The following is an 11,111-nucleotide window of genomic DNA, read 5'->3' as shown; positions in this document are numbered from 1 at the left end:
TACTTGTTGTGGTTTTCAAACTTTTTTTATCTGGCCGTCGCTAATTTTGTGAGGCGCATGTCTGGTGTATTAAATTTTTAACCAGATAACTTTTTGTTTACTATTTATCGTTTGTTTCTCTGTCCTTTATTTTCTCCTATTTATACGTAGTGTAGTCCTGCCATGTAATGTTATCATTTTAATGGTATACTTGGCATGCCAACAAACCAGGTTCAACCAACCACTTTTATCTCAAAATGCCCTGTACCAAGTCATGGAATTGGCCACTGTTATATCATAGTTAGTGTCTGTGTGTGTTACATTTAAATGTTATGTTTCTGTTGTGGCAGTGTAGTAATCTAAAAATGTACTTAGTTTGAACAGCATATTCAACTTTATCACTATTCAATGTAAACTTTCTTGTTTTAAGTCGTAATTCGTTATTTAAAATTTTCAGTTTCCTTATTCTGTTGACAGTTCTCAGTTTGTAATTCTCATCACAATGTGTATATTTTGAAGTTGTCGTCAGCAAGATTAAAACGGCAATAAAGCATGTGTGTATTCTGACTGTTTAATCTCATTCATTCATATGTCTTAGAATATTTTTAAAATAATGACTGATAATTTTAGTACTCATAAAGGATTGAAATCGTTAATATTTAAAAAGGACTGAAATTTTCAGTGCGGAAAAATTACTAAAATGTTTAGTACTGCAAAATTTTGAGAACACGTGTAAACAATATAAAAAAAACAGGGTATCAACATGCATTACTGAATAAGTTGTTCTGAAGCAATACGTCAACAATTTCTTTGTAAAGAAGCCAATAAAACATTGACAAAGAATTTCCATTCATGTCCTACAACTCAAAATCACCAAACCTCAAAACAAATACAAAATCTTTCTTTTTTAAGGGAACAAAGAAAACCATTTACGTAAAACTTTCATTGGTGTACAATGGTTGAATTATCAAATATAGGATAACAGGAAGTTGGTGCATATCGGATCTAAAAAAAACTTAATGTAAATATGTAAAATCTTCAAATTTAAAAAGAAAAGATTTTCGTGAGGCATTTTTTAAAGACTTTTTAAAAAATAAGGGGTATGCATGTGATTGTTAAAACTTACTTTGTGTGTCAACAGGCCAAAGTGGGTTAACAATCGGGTTCTTTTAAACATATGTCTAAACTAAAGTATAAAAAAGTGTGTAAATAAGTCTTGCCGTGGGTAAAATGTATAGACTTTGGTAGATATGGGTAAGGCATGATGGACTGTTCAGATAAAAGTTTGAACCAGGATTACCGGTAAGACTAACCGAGATCTAACCCATCTGGGCCTTTTTTACATTTTGGACCTTATAACTTTACCTATCATTTACAGCCAGTGTACATTAACGTTATGATATGTATTGTATCTGTCATTTCTGTTCATTTTTAGGAGACATGAAAATAATACAAAAACATAGTCTGGACCTACGCCATTGCACACAGTTGTTCCAGAGGGCTCAGCTTTATATCCTGAACAGTTGGGGCAAGTATGGACACTCCATTCCAGCTTAATACAGCTCTGAATTTGGATTGTGATCAAATTTTTGACATAATGTGGGTTACTGACACAACAAAAATGTCAAGATCTTAAAAATCTATTCTGCAATATTGTGCAATTAAAGATTTTTTCTTTAAACATTTCTAAAATTTGAAATTTGAAAAATTTGGAGAAAGAAAATTGGAAACTACCACCACACCATTTTTTTTAGAATTTGCTCAAAAACCTGACATTTCTCTATATATAATTTACAAGTAGTGTTAGGGAGGTAAATCCGAATATACCCAACATTGTAGGTTTAATGTTTTTTTATTACAACCCTTTCACTGTTTTTAAATTGTCTTACAGTTATTGTCCATTGACCAGCAAACCTAGTTTTCCCTAATCCCAAAACATTTTGAGCAATAACCCCTAAAAGTCAATACTAACCATCTCTTCATGGTATGGAAACTTGTGGTATAATTTAAGAGAAATATATGCACTTAAACACAAGTTATTGTTTGAAAACTACAAAAATTATTATTTTTGGCCCCCGTTTTGCCACCAATTATTAGACTATTTGGACCATAACCCTCAAAATCAATCCCAACTTTTCTTTAGTGGTATTGAACTTTCTGGTTAAATATTTTAGAGATCAATTAACTAAATCTAAAATTATTTTCCGGACACTAAATGCGTCTTCGGACGATGACGCAGAGGACATAATAGCATTATACGATGCAAACAATTGTTTGCGGTCATGTAAAAACTGCCCTTGTCGTTAAGTGGTTGAATTAAAAAATATCGACAAACAGTAAGTTGATGCATATCAGATCTATAAATTGTTTTGATGCCAATTTGCAATATTTAAAACCTGTAATAAGTTTTTTGAACGAAAAAGATTATAGTAGAAATTCTGATTTTTACAATAATATGCATATGCATTGCGCATGTGCTTATTGTACATTTCTTATGTTGATTATACGTATAAGGATACGAAAATGTATACATCCCAATGAAAACATATTTTATTGCAAATTATTCGTGTTTTCCCAAGTAAATAAAACATTAATTCAAACAATTCATTATTGAAGTGTTCATTAAGCAATGGTAGTAGTAAGAGAGGTATACATTTACTGACCTGTTATCAGTATGACTTTGTAATGATTGATGTTTCTCTTTCTTTCTATCGTTTTTAATGATCGAGTTTCATCCATCCACTTATAACGTTTTACATTCTTCCTCCTCTTCTTTCTGCGTAAATTTATCTTATAAAGAGGAAGAATAAAGGTGTGTAGTAAAAAGAGGACGGAGGAAGGTCTGCAGAGAGAAGCAAAAGGAAGAAGATGTGTTGTTACAAAAGACAGGAGGAAGGTATGCGGTAATAAGTGGGGGGAAAAAGGAAAGAGGAAGGTGCGATTGAAAAGAAAAAAGGAACGAGAAAGGTGTGTTTTAGAAGAAAATGTGATAAAGGGAAAAAGAAGGAGAAAGGTATTCGATAACAAAAGGGAGGAGGAGGGTATGTGTGTGTATGTGTGTGTATTGTTCAAAGAGGAAGGAGGAAGGTGTGTGGCGAGATGAGGAAGAAGGAAGATGTGTTGTGATAAGATGAAGGAGGAAGGTGCGTTTTAGAAAAAAGGAAGGAGGATGGTATTCAGTAACAAAAGGGAGCTTCATGTGTGTATGGGGGGAGGATGTTGGTCACGGATGAACCGAAAACTATCCAACCTGGTCGTTTGGGTTTTTGTCCCTTGGACATTAAACTTTTACACATCATAATCACCTAGTGTGCAAATAAGTCTAGCCGTAGATAATTTGTTATAGACTTTGTCATAGAGAGAGTAGGCATGATGGACTGTTTAGACATAAGTTTGGACCTATGATGAAGACTAACCGAGGGTTAACCAATCTGGGCCTTTTCAGCTTTTCTGGACCTTAGACATTCACCTATCAGTTGTATATTCCCGTGCTTGTATTTCTTATCATGATTTTCTTGACAGAGGTTGCTGCTCACAAGGAAGCTTTTAAACCAAGAGTTCTCAATGATGAAGTTGAAATCATCCATCGTAAATTTTACGGACGCTATCACGAGTTGGTTGACCGTTATGAAATAACCGTTTCACAGATGATATCGGTTTCTTACGTCGTAACTACAATCCCCTTCCCTTTTATGAATGTGACTACTGAATAAGACTATTTATTGGGTTGGTATAAACACGAACAACACGACGGGTACCACATGTGACGCATGATCTGCCTACTCTTTCGTAGCACCTGAGATCACCCCAAGTTTTTGATGGGGTTAGTGCTTCTTAGTCTTTAGTTTTTTAGGGATTTTGCATGCGTGAAATGTATAAGAAAAGGGTATAATCAGATGCTCCGCAGAGCGCAGCTTTTTACGACCGCAGAGATCGAACCCTGAACGGTTGGGGCAAGAATGAACACAATATTCAAGCTTTATTCAGCTCTGAATTTGGATTGTGATTAAATAGTTGACAGAGCATAGATTTCTGACACAGAATGAATGTTGTCTAATGAACTTAGAACGAAATATGCCTTTGAGCAATTCACTTTGCTGTTGAATATTAATCCTCTCAAAAAAATGTTCGAAGAAATTTCATTTGTATTTTTGAAATCTAAAATGAGAAAAATTGACCCCTCTCCCCATATTTTTTTCACCTCCCCCTTTCCTTAATTCCAAAACTGATCTGAATTTAAATTTCTTATGGAGTGCAACAATGACTACTCATTTAAATACATCATAAAATACTTAAATATAAAATAGTACTTGTAATCACTGTATATAAACTCATCATAGATACCAGGACTAAATTTTGTATATACGACAGACGCGCGTTTCGTCTACTAAAGACTCATCAGTGACGCTCGAATCCAAAAATGGCCAAAAGTGCATTGTATATTGTATAATGCATTGGTTTAAGTTGATTCAACTACCATTCTGGACAAAAAAAAGATCACTCCAATTTTTAAAAGAATATTTCATAAAGCATTGGGTAAAGGTGATTCAACAGCCTTTCTAGACAAAGAAGGATAATTCCAATTCATTGCCTTGAAACTACTAAAATGCTTGTCTTTGATCCCTTTTTAATCTTTTATTTCTAGACTTTATGCCCCATAACCCTCAAAATATATCCCAACCTTCTACTTATGGTATTAAACATTGTGGTACAATTGAGCAATTGAAATACTTATACTAAACCTATTGTCATGCCACTCTAGTAGATGCATGCTTCTTTTGGGCCCATTGGGCCCTTAATTCTTCAACCTTTATTGACCTTAAGCCTCAAAATCAATCTCAAGCTTCCTTTTATGGTTATAAACATTGTGTTAAAATTTAATCGATTATTAGTTACTTATACTAAAGTTATTATCCGGAAACAATCAGTCTTCGGACCACGCTGACGACGACGACGTGATACCAATATACGATCGCAAAAGTTTTGCGGTCGTATAAAAAGTGCCTTTGACCTCATTTTTAAACAGGTTTAGATTGGGTTCAAATAGACATATTTTCTTAAAGTTCCCTGTTCTGAAAAGCTGCAAAAGCGTTCTAGAGGAAGCAAACTGTTTCGTATCACTGAAGTGTACGGCCGCACTATCCGACTTCCCTGAAGAAACGTTTGTTTGAGAGTCAAGCCTTAACCACAACATAAAAATAATCTCCGAAACTACAAAAGATAAAGACATGCGGTCTTCCACATAGGCTTGTTCATCAAAAAAAAAAACTGACACTTTTGGGTCTATTTTTTAAATTTCAATCCGATCGAAGCACAGGATCATGTTGAGGAATGGAAAAGATTAATGTTAAATGAAGTGAAGCCTAACCCCAACATTAACCCCAACTTTTTACAACTGATGAAGAGTTAATATTGTATCTGTTTTTATACAACCACTTAAATTAAACAAAAGATTGTTCGTATATTATTTTCAACATATGAAGTAACATGATACAGTAGTGTGTAATAATCTAGTTGGAAAAAAAATATCGTGTGGAAAGCATTGGTCGTACCTAAAATGTCGTCCCGAAAAGCTGATAGGTACGCATCTTCGGGACGACGATTGATGCTTCCGCACGAAAAAAGTCACATATTATCAAGAAAAAAGTTAAAAAGATATCAAGAAGTGGCTTTTCATACACTGTGAGAAGGTCAGTTTTTATATTTACTTTCGTTCATTATAATTAGGGATAGCAATGTATTTTAATGTTTTCCTCCACCACTAGAGGGTCAATTGACATTGCGTGTCTTATCTTTAAATTACTTTTTATTTCTATTGCACATAGACCAATTGTCGCCTTAACGATTATTTGTGTAAATCCTCTCGTCAATTAATATTGGGGGTAACACGTTCAATTCAAAGTGTATAGGTTTGACAAACACTTCTAACAAATCAGTTTTTGTCCCATTACTTGAGATCACATATTAGGCATCCGGGAGGACATTGTCGTCCCGACCTAGCTTTTTATAAACTGTGAGAAGGTCAGTTTTTACATTTATGTTCGTCCATTATAATTGGGGGTAACAAAGTCAATTTAATGTTTTCTTCCACCACTAGAGGGACAATTGACATTGTGTGTCTTATTGATCAATTTTTTTTTTTATCAAAAAGAGCCTTTTAATACACTTTAAGAAGGTCAGTTTTTATATTTACTTTCGTCCATTAATATTCGAGGTTACAAAGTCAATTTAATGTTTTCTTCCACCACTAGAGGGACAATTGACATTGTGTGTCTTATTGATCAATGACTTTTTATTTTTAATGTACATAGACCAATTGTCGTCTTAAACTAGTGTTGTATAAATCATTTCGTTCATTAATATTTGGGGTAACACAGTCAATTTAAAGTGTTAAGGTTTGGCAAACACTTCCCACACATCAGTTTTGTTCCATTACTTGATCACATATTTAGCATCCGGGAGGACATTGTCGTCCCGACAAAAATTGTCGTCCCTTCAAAAATTTAATGTTGTCTTCCATCATGATAGGGACAATTGCCATAGCGTGTCTTATTTACAAACTACTTTTTATTTCTATTGTACATAGACCAATCGTCATTTTTTTTGTATAAATCCTCAATTAATATTGGGGGTAACACAGTCAATTTAAAAGTGTTAAGGTTTGGCAAATACTCCCAGCACATCAGTTTTTGTTGCATTACTTGAGATCACATATTAAGCATCCGGGAGGACATTGTCGTCCCGACCAAAATTGTCGTCCCGAAAAGTTGATCGATCCGTATATGCGGGACGACGATGTATGCTTCCGCACGACAATTGTCCCATATATAAAGACAAATTTCAAACAGAAATCAAGAAGAGGCTTTTCATACACTGTGAGAAGGTCAGGTTTACATTTATTTTCGTCCATTATAATTCGGGGTAACAAAGTCAATTTCATGTTTTCTTCCACCACTAGAGGGACAATTGACATTGCGTGTCTTATTGGTCAATTATTTTTTATTTTTAATGTATATAGACCAATTGTCGTCTTAAACTAGTGTTGTATAAATCATTTCGTCCATTAATATTTTAGGTTTCACAGTCAATTTAAAGTGTTAAGGTTTGGCAAACACTTCCCACCCAATACATCAGTTTTGTTCCATTACTTGAGATCACATATTAAGCATCCGGGAGGACTATTCTTAAATTTTTTAACGAACTTCTCAGGAACAGTATTTTTAGACGAACAAGCCTATGGTGAAAACTGAATGTTTTTATCTTTTAGTTTAGGAGTTGAAGTTAATATCGGGCTAAGCCTTTACTCTCACACTGACTTTTCTTGATTGAGGTCGGAAATTGCTGCCGTACACCTCAGTGAAACTAATAAAATGCCGTCCTTAGATCGCCGTTTTCGCTATTAAGAACAGTTAACTCGAATCAATTCTTTTGTCTGAAAGTCAAAGGCAGTTTTCAGACACATACAGATTTTTAAGATTTTAATCATCGTCGGTTTATGTAAATAAAGGCAACAGTAGTATACCGCTGTTCAAAAAAAAAATTGGGGTAACAAACTAAAACTGAGGGAAACGCATTAAATATAAGAGGAGAACAACGACACAACATTAAAATGTAACACACACAGAAACGGACTATGCAGTAGACAAAATCCGATGATAATAACAAATATAACATCAAAACCAAATACATGAATTTGGGATAGAAAAGTACCGTGACAAGTCTTATAATTAAACCCATCATAGATACCAGGAATAAATTTAGTATACGCCAGACGCGCGTTTCGTCTACAAAAGACTCATCAGAGACGCTCGAATCCAAAAAAGTTTCAAAAAAGGCCAAATAAAGTACGAAGTTGAAGAGCATTGAGGACCAAAATTCCTACAAGTTTTGCCAATTACAGCTAAGGTAATCTATGCCTGAGGTAGAAAAGCCTTAGTATTTAAAAAATTCAAAAATGTGTAAACTGTAAATTCATAAATATAACCATATCAATAGTAATGTGAATTCACACTCAAATATAAGAGACAACAAACGACACAACGGAAACACAACGTCAGAATGTTACACACACAGAAACGAACTATGATTAAAACAATGGCCATTTTCCTGACTTGGTACAGGACATTTTTAAAGATAAAAATGGTGGGTTGAACCTGGTTTTGTGGCATGCCAAACCTCGCACTTTAATGGCAATGTTAAATATAACATTGAAATGACAACATAATTTTACAGGACTACAAGACGAATAAATAAGAGAACGTATTAAACAAAGAAACACATGATTAATTGATCACAAAAGGCATCAGGTTTAAAATTCAATACGCGCCTCGTCCACACAAGACTCACCAGTCGAAACGTGCGGCCGTACACTTCAATAAAACAGATAAGTTTCCATCCTCTAGATCGCCTTTTCATCTTTTTAGAACAGTTAACTTTAAGAAAATATCTCTATTCGAATCCATTCTACACCTGTTTGAAGGTTGAAGTTAAAGGCACTTTTCATACTCTGTACTTCGATATTTATTTTTGGAAATTTCTGACGCATGCGCAGTCACAAAAAGGCAAAACATTCGAAAAGATGAAAAAGTGCACCTCACTTACCCTCGTCAAAGTCCACTGCCCTTGTCAAAATTACTACCTTGAACCTAACATTAACATTTACCTTGACCCTAACCCAAAGACTGACCAAAAAAAAACCAAAAAAAAACCAGAAACGTGTCTTCAGAGAGGTCGGAAAGTGCGGCCGTACACTTCAGCCAATCCAATAAGCTTCTATCCTCTAGATTGCCTTTTCATCATTTCGGAACAGTTAACTTTAAGAAAATATCTCTACTCGAATCAATTCTACACCTGTTTGAAGATTGAAGTCAAAGGCACTTTTCATACTCTGTACCTATAAATATTTTGGAAATTTCTGACGCATGCGTAGTCACAAAAAGGGCAAATATTCACAGAGTTGTAAAAGGGCATCTCACTTATTACCCTTGTCAAAGTTACTTCCCTGAACCTCACCCTAACACTTAACCTTGACCCTAACCTAAAACCCTGACCAAAAAAAAAAATATAATACAAACGTTTCTTCAGAGAGGTCGGAAAGTGCGGCCGTACACTTCAATAAAACCAATAAGTTTCCATCCTCTAGATCGCCTTTTCATCTTTTCAGAACAGTTAACTTTAAGAAAATATCTCTATTTGAATCCATTCTACACCTGTGTGAAGATTGAAGTCAAAGGCACTTTTCATACTCTGTACATAGATATTTATTTTTGGAAATTTCTGACGCAGGCGCAGTCACAAAAAGGGCAAACATTCGAAAAGATGAAAAAGTGCACCTCAAAAACCCTCGTCAAAGTCCACTGCCCTCGTCGAAATTACTACCTTGAACCTAACCCTAACATTTACCTTGACCCTAACCCAAACACTGACCAAAAAAACCCAGAAAAGTGTCTTCAGAGAGGTCGGAAAGTGCGGCCGGACACTTCAGTCAATCCAATAAGCTTCCATCCTTTAGATTGCCTTTTCATCATTTCGGAACAGTTAACTTTAAGAAAATATCTCTACTCGAATCAATTTTACACCTGTTTGAAGATTGAAGTCAAAGGCACTTTTCATACTCTGTGCATAGATATTTATTTTTGGAAATTTCTGACGCATGCGCAGTCACAAAAAGGGAAAACATTCGAAAAGATGAAAAAGTGCACCACCCTAACCCTCGTCAAAGTCCACTGCCCTCGTCGAAATTACTACCTTGAACCTAACATTAACATTTACCTTGACCCTAACCCAACCACTGACCAAAAAAAAACAAAAAAAAAACAGAAACGTGTCTTCAGAGAGGTCGGAAAGTGCGGCCGTACACTTCAGTCAATCCAATAAGCTTCCATCCTTTAGATTGCCTTTTCATCATTTCGGAACAGTTAACTTTAAGAAAATATCTCTATTCGAATCCATTCTACACCTGTGTGAAGATTGAAGTCAAAGGCACTTTTCATACTCTGTACATAGATATTTATTTTTGGAAATTTCTGACGCAGGCGTAGTCACAAAAAGGGCAAACATTCGAAAAGATGAAAAAGTGCACCTCGAAAACCCTCGTCAAAGTCCACTGCCCTCGTCAAAATTACTACCTTGAACCTAACCCTAACACTTACCTTGACCCTAATCCAAACACTGACAAAAAAAAAACAGAAACGTGTCTTCAGAGAGGTTGGAAAGTGCGGCCGTACACTCCAGTCAATCCAATAAGCTTCTATCCTCTAGATTGCCTTTTCATCATTTCGGAACAGTTAACTTTAAGAAAATATCTCTACTCGAATCAATTCTACACCTGTTTGAAGATTGAAGTCAAAGGCACTTTTCATACTCTGTACCTAGAAATATTTTGGAAATTTCTGACGCATGCGTAGTCACAAAAAGGGCAAATATTCGCAGAGTTGAAAAAGGGCACCTCACTTACCCTTGTCAAAGTTACTTCCCTGAACCTAACCCTAACACTTAACCTTGACCCTAACCTAAAACCCTGACCAAAAAAAAAATATAATACAAACGTTTCTTCAGAGAGGTCGGAAAGTGCGGCCGTACACTTCAGTAAAACCAATAAGTTTCCATCCTCTAGATCGCCTTTTCATCTTTTCAGAACAGTTAACTTTAAGAAAATATCTCTATTTGAATCCATTCTACACCTGTGTGAAGATTGAAGTCAAAGGCACTTTTCATACTCTGTACATAGATATTTATTTTTGAAAATTTCTGACGCAGGCGCAGTCACAAAAAGGGCAAACATTCGAAAAGATGAAAAAGTGCACCTCAAAAACCCTCGTCAAAGTCCACTGCCCTCGTCGAAATTACTACCTTGAACCTAACCCTAACATTTACCTTGACCCTAACCCAAACACTGACCAAAAAACCAGAAACGTGTCTTCAGAGAGGTCGGAAAGTGCGGCCAGACACTTCAGTCAATCCAATAAGCTTCCATCCTTTAGATTGCCTTTTTATCATTTCGGAACAGTTAACTTTAAGAAAATATCTCTACTCGAATCAATTTTACACCTGTTTGAAGATTGAAGTCAAAGGCACTTTTCATACTCTGTACATAGATATTTATTTTTGGAAATTTCTGTAGCATGCGCAGT

The sequence above is a fragment of the Mytilus galloprovincialis genome, chromosome 5 (assembly GCF_965363235.1).
Source record: "Mytilus galloprovincialis chromosome 5, xbMytGall1.hap1.1, whole genome shotgun sequence".
Classification (NCBI taxonomy): Eukaryota; Metazoa; Mollusca; class Bivalvia; order Mytilida; family Mytilidae; genus Mytilus; species Mytilus galloprovincialis.
This window is presented reverse-complemented; position numbering follows the sequence as displayed.